At 52.3% G+C, this 12,333-nt stretch overlaps 2 non-coding genes and 2 pseudogenes across 2 annotated transcripts; all 4 read right to left on the bottom strand.

The window, feature by feature from the left end:
* Nucleotides 1-4,426: 4,426 nt before the first annotated feature.
* On the bottom strand, nucleotides 4,427-4,543 carry LOC123730650 (U5 spliceosomal RNA). Its single transcript, XR_006762085.1, has one exon. It is a non-coding gene; the product is annotated as a U5 spliceosomal RNA (small nuclear RNA).
* A 678-nt stretch (nucleotides 4,544-5,221) lies between these two features.
* On the bottom strand, nucleotides 5,222-5,390 carry LOC123730597 (uncharacterized; annotated as a pseudogene).
* A 5,670-nt stretch (nucleotides 5,391-11,060) lies between these two features.
* On the bottom strand, nucleotides 11,061-11,177 carry LOC123730651 (U5 spliceosomal RNA). Its single transcript, XR_006762086.1, has one exon. It is a non-coding gene; the product is annotated as a U5 spliceosomal RNA (small nuclear RNA).
* Nucleotides 11,178-11,814: 637 nt separating this feature from the next.
* Nucleotides 11,815-11,984, bottom strand: LOC123730586 (uncharacterized; annotated as a pseudogene).
* Between the last annotated feature and the right edge of the window lie 349 nt (nucleotides 11,985-12,333).

A 12,333-nucleotide genomic window follows, 5' to 3' on the forward strand; every position in this document is an offset into this window, starting at 1 on the left:
TGCCCATGTTCCAGTTCAGCGTCGCTGAGCCGGAGGTCTCAAAATGAACCCCGAGAATCTTCAGGGCCCCGTTACAGAGAGATAACCCCCCGGGCACATCCGTCCTACCACGCCATCTTCCGAAAAACTTAACGGAAGACTTTGCGTGGTTAAGAACCGCTCCCGACGCTCGGGTGAAGTCCCCAATAATGGCAAGGGACCTTGTCAAGCACGAGTCCTTGCAAAGCAGCAAGGAAGTGTCGTCGGCGTACTGCGTCACCTTAACGCGCAGACCGCCACTTCCAGGGATTAACAAGCCTTCCACCCCTGTGTCTGCCCTAATGGCAGCCCCCAGAGGCTCCATGTACAGTACGAAGAGGAGAGCCGAGAGCGGGCACCCCTGCCTGACCCCTGACGAGAGGTCAAAAACGTCACCCATGTGACCGTTTACGCTAACCCGGCACCCCGCTCCGACATATAAAGTACGGATCCATCCTATGAACTTTTCCCCAAATCCTAATCTACCTAATACTCTGAAAAGAAAAGATCTATTCACGCGATCAAAGGCTTTCGCCTGATCAAGCGCTGCTACCATTAAAGGCAGACCTCTATCTTCTACCCAAGCGATGGAGTCCCTAATCAACTGCAGGTTCCACCTGATAGAGCGGCCCTCTACCCCGCACGTCTGATCCTCATGAACGACGTAGGGAAGGGCTGTGCGCAACAGATCCGCTAGGACCTTTGCAAGTATCTTGTAGTCTACACACAGCATGGTCAATGGCCGCCAGTTGCCAAGGTCTGTGGCGTCCCCCCTTCTTGTGAAGAAGTGACAGCACACCGACGGTCATTGATCCCCCCGGGAACCCCGTCTCGAGAATGGCCTTCAAGACTTCGAGGACCACCGGTCCGAGTATCCCCAAAACTTGAGGTAAAACTCGGCCGGCAGCCCATCCATCCCAGGTACCTTCCCTTTTCCCATCCTCCTAAGGGCGCTCTCAACCTCTTCTAGGGAGATCTGAGCCTCCATCGCTTCTCTAATGTCCTCCGGCAATCGCCGGGACAAGTGTTCTAAAAACACATTTCCCTGCTCTACATCTACTTCCCTCTCCTTAAAGAAACTTCGGAAATGATCAGTTGTTACTCTGACCATCTCCTCCGGCTCTCTAGCTACACTACCATCTTCTTTCCTAACCCCGTACATTACCTTTCTACTCTGTCTATCCCTAACCGACTTAAAGAACATTGTGGAACAAGTCTCGTTATGTTCTAAAAAAGCCGCTATGCGCACGCTCCAGGAAAGCTCGAGCCTTCCGCTCCTGCAGCTCCCTGAGTTGCGCCTTCAGGGCAGTGGATCTCTCCCAGTCGACCGACCCGCCGAGGTTGCCTGCCTCGTACTCGAGTTCGAGCAACCTATGGATATGATCCACCTCCCTCCTTTCCTCCCTTTTTCTCCTCTTAATATCCTATAATAAAGATCCTAATCCTTACCTTGACTAAGTCCCACCACTCCAATACCCCTCGCACATGGACCGGAGGCCCTCAAGCCCCCGAAACACACCAATAAAGGCATTAACAAAGGCTTGCTCATCCAGCACCTCCCGATCTAACTTCCAAAACCCCCTACCGAAGAGGCAGACTGGAGAACTCACCTGCAGGAGCACCCCGTCGTGATCTGAAAAGAACACAGGCAACAGCCGACCAGACAACTGACCCAAGGACCTGGATAGAAAAATATAGTCAAGCCTCCGCGCAACCCCCCTGGAGTTGCGCCATGTGGGACCGGCCATTTTCGGAGCAGTGTGCAGGCCACCATCAACCAGACCATGGCAAGCCATTAGCCCGGTGATGGCGCCTGCACTGCTGTCCCCCCCTACCCCTAAATCTATATTAAAGTCCCCCCCTATCACCAACTGCCTATTTGTGACACACAGGGGCGTCAGACAGTCCACCATCTCCCTCCTGTCTGCCGCCACCTGTGGTCCGTACACCCCAACTAATCTATACCTACAATCTCTTAATGTGACATCCACCCCCAAAACCCTCCCCTGCATAACAACAAAAGTATCCTCAACCTTTACCTCCCTATTCCCAAACAAAATCCCTACCCCCGAAGAGTGAACCCCCCTATACCCCAAACTGATTCCCCCTTATCCCACTCCCTCTTAAACCTCACTACATCCCCCCATCCCTTAGGTGAACCTCCTGTAAAAAACAAAAATCAAATCCCACACCCTCTAAATAACTAAAAACCGCCCTTCTTTTTATCCTATCCCTCAAACCCCTTACATTTAAACTAACAAAAGTAATTTTATCCATAATGAAAACATTAACAACAACCTACTAATAACAAAAACAAAACAAGAGGCTCACCCGATGCTCCCCTGCTCCATCTCCTCCGACAGGGAAACAAAATGCTCCCCTCGTCCGAAGGATACAGGTCCTCCTCAGATGAGACCACCTGCTCGCACACAACTTGGGACACTCCGTTTCCCCCTTCCTCTAAGACCCCCAAGTCATCTGCCCACGAAGCCGGGAAAGGGTTGGGGATGGAGGTTTCCGGCTTCTCTGAACAGCCTTGCGACCCTCCATCCCCAGGATGCAGAGCGAGAGTAGAGGCCGTCATGTCCATTTCCTCTAGGGGTAAAGGGAGGGATGAGCCCTGTGAGGACAGGGGGGCCACTTCAGCGGCACTGTCTTTAACCCCCATCGCACGCTTGCCTGTCCCTTCCCCTAAGCCTCCCACCTCTTTCTGCACATCACCCTTTCGCTTCGTCCTCTTCTTTTTGCCGATGTAGGGTTCCTGCTCCAGCTCCGGGATCACCCTCCCTACTGATGGTTCCTTCCCATCCTGCCTGAGCTCCAGCAGCACCCCAGAGTCTGAGGCCCACTCCCCTGCCCTTGACCCCAACACAGGAAGGTTTTCAACCATTTCTACCAGGGCCCCAAGCCCCTCCACCCCATCAAGTGATGAGCCCATCTCCTCCATTCCGCCACCCGCCTCCACCTCCGGCTGCTTGATAGCGGACCCCTCACCTCCTTCCACTGACGGCCCTGATGCCACCTCTTTCCTGGCCCTGGCTCGTGGAGTGGGCGTTGGTGAGGACATTCTCTCCTGCTCCTTCCTCTCTGAGTCTTTCTCCCTAGACCCAGGGTCCTTTTTCTCCAGTTGTTCCTCCGCAGAATCCCCTCCTTCCTTCCTCCCCGCCGCCTCGGCATATGACTGCCGACGGGACGGGCAGTCTCGAACAGGTGCAGCCTACTACCACACCCGTGGCACTCCTTCGGCTCCCTACAGTCCTTTGCCTCATGCTCCCCCGATTTACAAAAACGGCATTTCCCGTACTGCAGGCAGCCGTGACGTGTCCATACTCCCTACACTTCTTACAAAAAGGGGGTTGACGTGTGTAGAAAAGCATCCCCTGTCTGAGCCCAGTGAAAAGACCGCCGGGGATGGAGGAATCCGTCTAAACCTCCTTTATCTGGCCTCAGCAGAACCTGGAACTGGCGGCGACCATTCCAGAACCCCAACGAGTCCTTCACGTACCTCGCCCCAGACGTCACGTCACAAAACCTACTCAGGAAAGCCCCTATTGCTATGTCCGCAACATGCGGATTGTACATGTGTACATTGATTGTCCTGAAGTTTGTCTTTGCCAGGCATGTTATGTTAAAAAAGGACAATGGCCTCTCCTCAGCCGCCACCTTGACTCTATCCATTACGACGTCACACATACCTTCTGTGTGTAAAGTAACGTCGTAGGCCTCCTCCATTGCGTTTCCCTGCAGGCACATCACTTCAGACACTCTTAGCTTCAGGGCCCCCATCAGCACGGTTCTTCCAAACGAATCCCTTGGCATTCTCATTTCCTCTTCCTTCTTCCACGCAAATCAGATCGTATTCTTCAGTCCAGTCCTGGGGACCGACCCTGCGCTGCTATTAGTGGCCATATCCTCACGGAAAAATGGCCGTAAATCCACGTTCTCACCGCAACAATAGAACTGGATTCTCTCTTACGCCCTCCGGCCTTCGGCTTTTGACCCAGCGAGCTTTGAGGCACCGCAGTACCGAGCTTGTATCTGAGCCAAAAGGCCGAGGCGATAACCCACAAATTGACCCCTGCACCCGCCGGTCCCCGGGGGCCTCGGCAGACCTCATCGGTTTGGCAAAAGTTGGCTCCTCCTCACCCAACGCTTCCCTGGTGACAGGCGGGTGTGTTTTTTTAAAAAGTCGCTAATGCGTCGTTAGGTCACTAGCTCTTTAATCCTAGTGCGACTATTTGTTCAATGCCCAGCAAATACACCAGTCATCGTCGGGCTTGAACTCAATTGCCCGAGCGACTACTTTGAGTGGAAAAAATACGCCGGTCGGTCAGCCGGCTTCAAGTCAAACGCCTGAGCAAAAAGTCTCGGCGTCATCTCTGTCAATTTCTCTTGAAACAAGATACCGGGCTCTGCCAGAAGCAAAGCCCTTCCAAAAATACGTTGAACTCGTAAGTGTTCCTCTCCACGGAAGTCTTTAGTAAAAGGCGAAAGGCTTGTGCGTAATGAAGAGAAACCAGAGTCGTATGGAAGTCAGAGGTCGGGGCCCGAGACACACACGGTGCACTCTAGGCCGGGTCCCCGCGGGTGGTCCCCGAACCCACTCTTCCAAGTTTTCGAGGGCTGTGGGTAAAAAGTCACAGACAGACAGACAGACAGACAGACAGACAGACAGACAGACAGACAGACAGATAGACAATCCTGGTGAAGTGATTGTATTTTTGGGGGGGGCTCAAAAACACACACACACACACACACAATCCTGGTGAAGTGATTGTATTTTTTTTGGGGGGCTCAAAACCACACACACACACACACACACACACACACACACACACACACACACAATCCTGGTGAAGTGATTGTATTTTTGGGGGGCTCAAAACACACACACACACACACACACACACACACACACACACACACACACACACACACACACACACAATCCTGGTGAAGTGATTGTATTTTTTGGGGGGGCTCAAAAACACACACACACACACACACACACACACACACACACCCACTCCTGGCCAATGTTTTTTTTTTTTTTTAAGTAAAATGGCGGGAAAACGGGGACCCCCATGAAGGGGGCTTCGCACTTGTTTCAGTTTGGATGATTCTTCTTTTTTCATTCCTTCTCTTCTTCTGCTAGCTGTTTTACATAGCTTGGTGTATTTCTTTTTCCTTGACAATGGGAGAAAAGTGTTGCACCGTTCCCGGAGGTACTGCAATACCGGGTCGATGTGTGGAGCGGACGGAGCAAGCCCCATTTCCGACTCCCTGTTTGAAAAATCCATTTAATATGTAGTACGTATCAGATATTAAACTGATAAGAACAGATTTTTTTTTTTTTTTTAAGAAAAAATAATTTATTACAATCAATACCATTCATACCATACAAATCAAAATTTTCATTCAAACTAAATCAATCATGGTATTTTTAATTCACAAAACAAATGAAACCCCAAACAAAAACTCAGGGGAGCATCATCCCTCCCCGTCATCCTAAACACTAACTTTCCCTATCTTCCCGTCCCTAATCTAAAATAACCCCAGCCCTAATCCCCCCTTCCATCTCTCCCGGGCAGCATGCTGCCCCCACTTCGTCTCCTCCCTCTTCATCCTCCCCCTCAAATCTCCTTCCACCCTCCTCACTATTCCTTCCACCCCCCAATCTCTCCCTGTCTTGACCATGTTCTGCCTGGCTTCCCACAGCCCTCGCTTAAAGAGGCTCATGAGAAGCCAGAGCAGAAACCTATCCCTATCCGTCCCCCTCGCTCTCCCTACACCTCTCTCTAACCTAGCCCAAGTCAAAACAAAATCCCCTCTAACCCTTCCTAACAACACCCGTGCCTTTGCCCATACTACTCCGGCAATGGCACAGTCCCAAAAGACATGGCGCACAGTCTCCTCCCTGCCACAAGAAAGTCTTGGACAGGTGGGGGATCGCGCCAAGCTATGCCGGTACATGGTGGAGCGTACCGGCAAACACTTGTGGAGGCTCAACCAATTCAGGTCCTTGAGCCTGTTGTCTAGACCCCGCGCCTGCACTCCCTCCCAGACCACCGCCGGGATGCCCACCACAGGTGCTGGACTTACTGCCCGCCTGACCTCCTCGTACAGGTGCCTGTGGTCTAAACCTACTCGGGCGACTTCAACCTCGGGGTGTGCACGCAGCCACTTGGCCGCATGGCCAAAGTGCCACGGCAGCTGTTCCGCCCGAGGACCCGTGTTAGACCACACCATTACGCTTCTCGCCTGATACGAGAAGAACACCCGCAGGAGGTAACCGGACGGGTGTAGTACTGGCTGAGCAAGCTCCGTCAACAGAAAAGAAACAAAAATTGCGTCCAGCTTGAGGGGGAGATGTGGTACCCCCCTACCTCCCTCCCCGATGGGACAGATCATGCGTGCCCTGGCGACCCACTCGTACCTGCCACCCCACATGAACTGAAACACCAGCCTCACTAGATGCCTCCGAAGACAAGCCGGCAATGGGTAGATGTACGCCAAGTACAATAGAGATGGCAATACATCCACCTTGAGAACCAGGACCTTGCCTAAAAAGGACAACGACCTAGCCCTCCACATCGCTAGCTTCCTCTGTACCACTGCGATGCCCATGTTCCAGTTCAGCGTCGCTGAGCCGGAGGTCTCAAAATGGACCCCGAGTATCCTCAGGGCCCCGTTACAGAGAGATAACCCTCCGGGCACATCCGTCCTACCACTCCATCTTCCGAAAAACTTAACGGAAGACTTCGCGTGGTTAAGAACCGCCCCCGACGCTCGGGTGAAATCCCCAATAATGGCAAGGGACCTTGTCAGGCACGAGTCCTTGCAAAGCAGCAAGGATGTGTCGTCGGCATACTGTGTCAACTTGACACGGAGACCGCCACTTCCAGGGATCAGCAAGCCCTCCACCCCTGTGTCTGCCCTAATGGCAGCCCCCAGAGGCTCCATGTACAGAACGAAGAGGAGAGCCGAGAGCGGGCATCCCTGCCTGACCCCAGACGAGAGGTCAAAAACGTCACCTAAGTGACTGTTTACGCTAACTCGGCACCCCGCTCCGACATATAAAGTACGGATCCATCCTATAAACTTTTCCCCAAATCCTAATCTACCTAACACCCTGAATAGAAAGGATCTATTCACGCGATCAAAGGCTTTCGCCTGATCTAGCGCTGCTACCATTAAAGGCAGCCCCCTATCTTCTACCCAAGCGATGGAGTCCCTGATCAACTGTAGGTTCCATCTGATCGAGCGACCCTCTACCCCGCACGTCTGATCCTCATGGACGACGTAGGGAAGGGCTGTGCGCAACCGGTCTGCTAAAACCTTTGCAAGTAGCTTGTAATCTACGCACAGCATGGTCAACGGCCGCCAGTTGCCAAGGTCAGTTGCTTCCCCCTTCTTATAAAGAAGTGACAGCACACCGACCGCCATTGATCCCCCCGGGACCCCCGTCTCAAGGATGGCCTTCAAGACTTCGAGGACCACTGGTCCAAGTATACCCCAAAACTTGAGGTAAAACTCGGCCGGCAGCCCATCCATCCCAGGCACCTTCCCTTTTCCCATCCTCCTGAGAGCACTCTCAACCTCCTCGAGGGAGATCTGAGCCTCCATCACATCTCTAATGTCCTCCGGCAATCGCCGGGACGAGTGTTCTAAAAACACATTTCCCTGCTCTACATCTATTACCCTCTCTTTAAATAAACCTCGGAAATGATCAGTTGTTACCCTGACCATTTCCTCCGGTTTTCTAACTATGCTACCATCTTCTTTCCTCACCCCATGCATTATCTTCCTACTCTGTCTGCCCCTAACCGACTTAAAGAACATAGCGGAACAAGTCTCATTATGTTCTAGAAAGCCATTATGCGCACGCTCCAGGAAAGCTTGAGCCTTCCGCTCCTGCAGCTCCCTGAGCTGCGCCTTCAGGTCAGTGGATCTCTCCCAGTCAATCGACCCGCCGAGGTTGCCTGCCTCGTACTCGAGTTCGAGCAACCTTTGGATACGATCCACCTCCCTCCTTTCCTCCCTTTTTTCCTCTTACAATATCCTATTATAAAAGCCCTAATCCTTACCTTAACTAAATCCCACCACTCTAACACCCCTCGCACATGGACCGGAGGCCTTCAAGCCCCGAAAGAAACCAAAAAAGGTGTCAACGAAAGCTTGCTCCTCCAGCACATCCCGATCTAATTTCCAGTACCCCCCTACCGAAGAGGCAGACTGGCGACCCCACCTGCAGGAGCACCCCGTCGTGATCTGAGAAGGACACAGGCAACAGCCGCCCAGACAACTGACCCAAAGACCTAGATAGGAAAATGTGGTCGAGCCTCCGCGCAACCCCCCGGGAGTTGCGCCATGTGGGACCAGCCATTGTCGGAGTAGAGTGCAGGCCTCCATCAACCAGACCATGGCAAGCCATTAGCCCGGTGATGGCGCCTGCACTACTATCTCCCCTACCCCTAAATCTATATTAAATCCCCCCTATCACTAAGTGCCTATTTGTAACACACAGGGGCGTCAGACAGTCCACCATCTCCCTCCTGTCTGCCGCCACCTGTGGCCCATACACCACCACTAACCTATACCTACTATCCCTAAAAGTGACATCCACCCCCAACACCCTCCCCTGCATTACACCAAAAGATCCCTCCACCTTCACCTCCCTATTCCCAAACAAAATCCCCACCCCTGTAGAATGCACCCCACCTATACCCCAAACTGACTCCCCCTTATCCCACTCCCTACTAAACCTGATGACATCCCCTCCATCCCTCAGGTGAACCTCCTGTAAAAAACAAACATCAAAACCCACCCCTTCCAAAAAACTGAAAACCGCCCTCCTCTTAACAAAATCCCTTAAACCCCTTACATTTAAACTAAAAATATTAACAGAAAATGTCATTTAAAATTAAAATAAAAACCTTACATCAATGAAATGAAACCCCAAAATAACAAAAAAACAGGAGACTCACCCGATGCTCCCCTGCTTCGACTCATCCGGCGGGACGTCTTCTCCTCTCCTGACGTCCCCCCGTCCTCCTCCATCTCTCCAACCCAGGATGCAGGTATGGTGTTAGGCCTTGGAGTGTCCTGCATCCTGGGTTCCCCACCAACACCCTTCGTTCCTCTCTCCCTGTAGGCTGCTGGACTGAGGTCGAGAGCAGGGGACCCCATCTCCCCAAGCAGGAGTTGAGATCCCCCTCAGACACCCAGCCCAGCGCCACGCCCTGGGAGTCACCCTCCACCAGCTGTTGAGGGGCTGAGGAAAACAGCGAGGACAGGGCCGTTCTTCCCTCCCCCATCCCACGCTTGGCCTCCCCTCCACACCCCCCTCCCTCTCACAGCATGCCGAGCCCCCCTCCTTTTCCCTTTCTTCTTAGGCGTTGGAGGCAGCGGAGAATCACCACTCCCCCTCTCCGCCAGCTCCTCCACCATTCCCCTTAACTCTTCAACGAGGGCGCTCGACATGCTGTCCCCCCACTCCTTCCCTCCTCTCTTCCCCGCTCCTTCTTCTGGTCCTGTCCTCGCTTCTCCCTCCATTTCCGTCACTGTTCCCTCCTCCACCTCCGCCTCCGCTCTCTCCACTGTTCCAGGCTTCTTCTCTGCTCCTTCACCTCCTTCCGCCTCCTTCCTCTCGCCCTCTTCCCGTCCAGTCTTCTCCCCTGTGCCATTACTGTCTTCCGCATCCTTCCTTTCTCTTCTTCCCCCATCCCCGCTCCCCCTCCAGCTGCAGACGCGTATGACCTTTGACGAGCCGGGCAATCACGCCACAGGTGTGTTGACGCGCCACACCCGTGGCAAGCCTTGGGCTCGTCACAGTCCTTGGCCTCGTGCTCTCCCGACCCACAGAACCTGCACTTCCTGGTGTTGCACGAGGCCAGGACATGACCGTAGGCCATACAACGCCTGCAGAACGGAGGCTGACGGGCATAAAACAATGTCCCCCTGTCAGCCCCCAGGGAGAACATTGCCGGGGGATGGAGGTAGCCACCCAATCCCTTCGGGTCCTCCCTGAGAAGGACCTGGAACCCTCTCCTTCCGTTCCAGAATCCCAGGGAGTCCCTGAGGTGCCTCGCTGAGGAGACGTTGTCAGCGTACCTCCCCAGAAAGGCCCTCACCTCCTCATCCTTCACATGCGGATTGTACATATTTATGGTGACCACCCTGAAATTGTTCTTAGCCAGGCTGGTCACCTCGTAATGGCACAGGGGTTTCTCTTTCCCAAGCTCTCTCGCCTTCTTCAACACTTCTTCGTGCTTCTCCTCCTTGTGCAGCGTCACATCGTACGCTCCCTCCATTGGATTCGCTTGGAGGCATAGCACGTCCTTCACCTCCAACTTCAGGATCCCCATAAGAATGGTTCTCCCAAAAGTCTCTCTTTCAAATTGCTCCATCTCTTTGTTCCTCCAAGCGAATCGCACTGTGTTCGCCAAACCGGTTCCTGGCATCCCCTTGCTGGAAGAGTTGCGTGCCATTTCCGCCCTGGACAATGACACTCTTCTCAATCAAAAACAAAATAACTCTCTTTTTTAAAGAAGCCAAAAAAAAATCCGGGACTGAGATGGAAAAGGATTTTCCCACTCAAAAATGTTACCGCTCTCCGTCTTCGACCTTCTGACTCAGCGAGCTCTGGGGCACCTCGGTACCAAGCTTGATCTGAGCCAAAAGGCCGAGAAGCGATAACCCACAAATTGACCCCTGCACCCGCCGGCCCCGGGGCCTCGGCAGACCTCATCGGTTTGGCAAAAGTTGGCTCCTCCTCACCCAACGCTTCCCTGGTGACAGGCGGGTGTGTTTTTTTTAAAAAGTCGCTAATGCGTCGTTAGGTCACTAGCTCTTTAATCCTAGTGCGACTATTTGTTCAATGCCCGGCAAATACACCAGTCATCGTCGGGCTTGAACTCAATTGCCCGAGCGACTACTTTGAGTGGAAAAAATACGTCGGTCGGTCAGCCGGCTTCAAGTCAAACGCCTGAGCAAAAAGTCTCGGCGTCATCTCTGTCAATTTCTCTTGAAACAAGATACCGGGCTCTGCCAGAAGCAAAGCCCTTCCAAAAATACGTTGAACTCGTAAGTGTTCCTCTCCACGGAAGTCTTTAGTAAAAGGCGAAAGGCTTGTGCGTAATGAAGAGAAACCAGAGTCGTATGGAAGTCAGAGGTCGGGGCCCGAGACACACACGGTGCACTCTAGGCCGGGTCCCCGCGGGTGGTCCCCGAACCCACTCTTCCAAGTTTTCGAGGGCTGTGGGTAAAAAGTCACAGACAGACAGACAGACAGACAGACAGATAGACAATCCTGGTGAAGTGATTGTATTTTTGGGGGGGCTCAAAACACACACACACACAATCCTGGTGAAGTGATTGTATTTTTTGGGGGGGCTCAAAAACACACACACACACACACACACACACACACACACACACACACACACACACACACACACACACACACACAATCCTGGTGAAGTGATTGTATTTTTTGGGGGGGCTCAAAACACACACACACACACACACACACACACACACACACACACACAATCCTGGTGAAGTGATTGTATTTTTGTGGGGGCTCAAAAACACACACACACACACACATCCTGGCCAATGTATTTTTTTGTTTTTTGTTTTTTTTAAAGTAAAATGGCGGGAAAACGGGGACCCCCATGAAGGGGGCTTCGCACTTGTTTCAGTTTGGATGATTCTTCTTTTTCATTCCTTCTCTTCTTCTGCTAGCTGTTTTACATAGCTTGGTGTATTTCTTTTTCCTTGACAATGGGAGAAAAGTGTTGCACCGTTCCCGGAGGTACTGCAATACCGGGTCGATGCGTGGAGCGGACGGAGCAAGCCCCATTTCCGACTCCCTGTTTGAAAAATCCATTTAATATGTAGTCCCCCGATGGGGGACGTATCGGATATTAAACTGATAAGAACAGATGATGATTCAAAGCTTTTATTCTAACTTTTCAAGCATTTACACAGTGAACAATTCATATGTCTTTTAACCTTTTAGTTGCCCCTATCCAAACAAAACTAGTAACAAAAAACAACCCATCAGTTTTTCAAAAACTCTGAAACCCTCTCTCTCTTGGAAGAGATGGGCAACCAACACCCTCCCACAACTTTTCTAGGCGGCTGCAGCAAAAAATCAAATACAAACACAAGCCATCAATAAACATAAGTAATCCAAAACCCCAAAAACCTACCAACCTGCCTTCTAAACCTTAACTACCTGACCAGCCCCAACCCCCTTTCCACCGCTCTAAGGCAGCATGGTGACCCCACTTCCTCTCCTCCCTTCTT

Source organism: Salmo salar, chromosome ssa25, assembly GCF_905237065.1.
Source record: "Salmo salar chromosome ssa25, Ssal_v3.1, whole genome shotgun sequence".
NCBI classification, from domain to species: domain Eukaryota; kingdom Metazoa; phylum Chordata; class Actinopteri; order Salmoniformes; family Salmonidae; genus Salmo; species Salmo salar.